Raw genomic sequence first — 3,174 nt, 5'->3', positions numbered from 1 at the left:
GTGCAAAAACTTTCCTAGGTTTTCTTAAGTAAATAATACTCCAAATTTTTTTCAGTGTAGTTAATGGTGCATTACGTGACATGAGAAGAAAGTTGCAGTTTCTGAGAACCTTGGCTAGACTCTGCATGTTGTGTAGAGTTTTAACACATAATTGTTTGTGTTCATTAAACTTGATAAGTAAAGAATCTGATCAAATTTCAGCGATTAAAGCTATAGTCGGCGATTGTTTTTTCCTACGCTGATATTAAAGGGATTTTATCTTCCTATCAGGACTAACTAGTTACATTCCACCAGTGTAGCAGTAATACACACCAGTGTATTGCTGCCAATACACACCTCTGCATTACTGCCAACTTGCACATAGAAGGCCTGGCCAACAAAAGCAGTGAAAAAAACAACTGCTAGCAAATAGTAAAAATAGCAGTAATTAAACTTAAAGGATCTAACAGGATCTGACATTAAAATGCATTATTTTTGTTACCGCATAGATATTTGATCTGTAAATCACTTGTCATGTGTTCTTCTTTGAGAAAAATCTGAAACCAAAAGGCAAAATGTAATATTTCTATAAATGAATTTTGTTTGAAACCACCTTACTGACACCAGTCCCGTGGACGGGACTTTTCCGTCGCTGTGGAGTCGCTGTTTTCTCCACCCATAAACGTTTTCATATATTGCAAGCATTAAATATTGATAAACACGCTCATGCATATGCGGCGCCGTTTGTAAAGCGGCTCGTGCTGAAAATAACAGCAACATTTTGTCACATTTAGCTTAAAATAATGTTTAAAACCGGTATGAAATTTTGAGGGCCACTTTCTTGCACATTTCCACCTATTTGTCACTTGGAAATATTTAATAGTTAATCCAAATATAAATGTTACACCTAAATGTTAAATGTTAATCATATGCTAAATCTAAATGTTAATCTAAATCTAAATGTTAAATCTAAATCTAAATCTATGCTAAATCTAAACATCTAAATCAATCTAATCTGTTAATCTAAATCTAAATCTAACAATGTTTAATCTAATATTAAATCTAAATCTAAGTTAAATCTAAATCTAAATTTAAATCTAAATATTAAATCTAAATCTAAATGTTAATCTAATGATTAAATCTAATCATAATATCTAATCATAAATGTAAATCTAATTAGTAATCTAAATATCTAATGTTCGTGTGTTTTGGTGTAAACATGCTTACCGAGTGGGCCTGCGGTGGCCCTGAGGCTGTCGCTGTTGCTGTTTAATAAGTTTGTACAGCCCCCAGACGGCTCTGCCGATGTTCTTGGCTAACGCTGATTCGTTAGACATTTCGCAGAGTGACCATGGCCGACAGTTCCGTGCCTTGTCGGGGCGGGCGGTGAATAGGCTCTTGCTGCCCTTATGCAATCGAACATGAACAGACCGTCAAGTGAGCCCCCCCTTTGAACTTTGAGTTTTTAAGTGTCACTTTTATGAATGGTGTGGGAATTATAGCCACTTAGCCAGCCAAGAGAGGGGGGGGGGGCTCACTTTGACGGGTCTGTCATGTTCGATTGCATTAAGGTCAGCAAGAGCCTATCACTTATCACTTATTAAACAGCAACAGCGACAGCCTTAGGGCCACCACAGGCCACCTCGGTAAGCATGTTTTCCATATCACGGAGCTAGCATTGTCTTGTTGTCAAGGTAGTAGCAAATCTCTACTGGCTAGCTACCGTTAGCTAGTTTAGTTAAGTTAGCCTTGACAACAGGGTTGCTAGCTCCGTGATTTGGAAAACATGCTTACCCAGGTGGCCTGCGGTGGCCCTGAGGCTGTTGCTGTTGCTGTTGAATAAGCTTGTTCAGCCACCGGGACGGCTCTGCCGATGTTCTCGGCTAACGCGGATTCGTTGGACATTTCGCAGTGCCTTGTCGGGGGCGGGCGGGGATAGGCTCTTGCTGACCTTAATGCAAGCGAAGGTGACAGACCAGTCAAAGTGAGCCCCCTCGTGGCGGCTATAGTGCTTATTCCCACACCATTCATAAAGTGACACTAAAAACTCAAAGTACTCTTCAAATAAGTTTTCCCCAACTGTGTCTATTATTTTAGGTAGTTATTTTCACGGTATCCAAGTTCAAGAGTCCATATCTCCCAATGAGAGGATTTTTATTTGTTATTTGACACTATAAACATACACTGACCTCCTCAAGCTTTTATTTTGTTACTTCCGGTTACCGACATTTAATTTGCATATTAGCTAAATATTTAGTTTCACCCGAACATTAGATTTACATTTAGATTTAACATTTAGATTTATTTAACTTTAGATTAATTTAATTTTAGATTTAACTTAGATTTAGATTTAGTTTACATTTAATTTAGATTTAACATTTAGATTTAGATTTAATATTTAGATTCCATTTAGATTTTTAGATTTAGATTTACATTTAGATTTATTAATATTGATTTAACATTTAGATTTAGATTTAACATTTGATTTAGATTTAACATTTAGATTAGATTTACATATAGATTAACATTTACATTTAGGTGTAACATTTAATATTTGGATTAACTATTTAAATATTTCCAAGTTGACAAATATTGTTGTAAAGTGCAAGAAAGTGACCCTCAAATTTCTACAGTTTTTTAAACATTATTTAAAGCTAAATGTGACAAAATGTTGTTGTTATTTTCAGCACGAGCCGCTTTACAAACGGCGCCCCATACATGCAGCCCACCATTTGAAAGCCCAGAGTTTTATGATTCAATGAAGCCCACACGCAAAGCATAAAAAAATTTAGAGCCGTTAAAATCCTGTTATAAAGTCAAAGAAAATAAAGAAATAAAGAAATATACTGCGCCGCTAGTGTCTAAAATTGAGTGTGCATCCATACCTTTTTCCTCATGTCTTTATTCACAGCGGTGAAAGATCGCCAAAACGAACTGGTCGCCTCACAGTCTTGTAGTTTCTGGCCGAGTTACGACGGAAAGAAAGCTTAATAGATTTATAATTTCTGGGCTTTAATCCCTTCTCTCTTCTCCCCCGAGGCTGCTAAAATCACACTGAGCAAACCATCGGATTCTCCGACGTCAGCAGATTCCATGCTATTTGTTGTCAGCCAATCTGTCTACAGTAACCCAAGATTGTCCTGGTCAAAGCCAATCATGTCACAGAGTTAAGGGAAGAGCCACGTGTGAAAGAGT

The sequence above is a fragment of the Etheostoma spectabile genome, chromosome 4 (genome assembly GCF_008692095.1).
Source record: "Etheostoma spectabile isolate EspeVRDwgs_2016 chromosome 4, UIUC_Espe_1.0, whole genome shotgun sequence".
NCBI lineage: Eukaryota > Metazoa > Chordata > Actinopteri > Perciformes > Percidae > Etheostoma > Etheostoma spectabile.
This window is presented reverse-complemented; position numbering follows the sequence as displayed.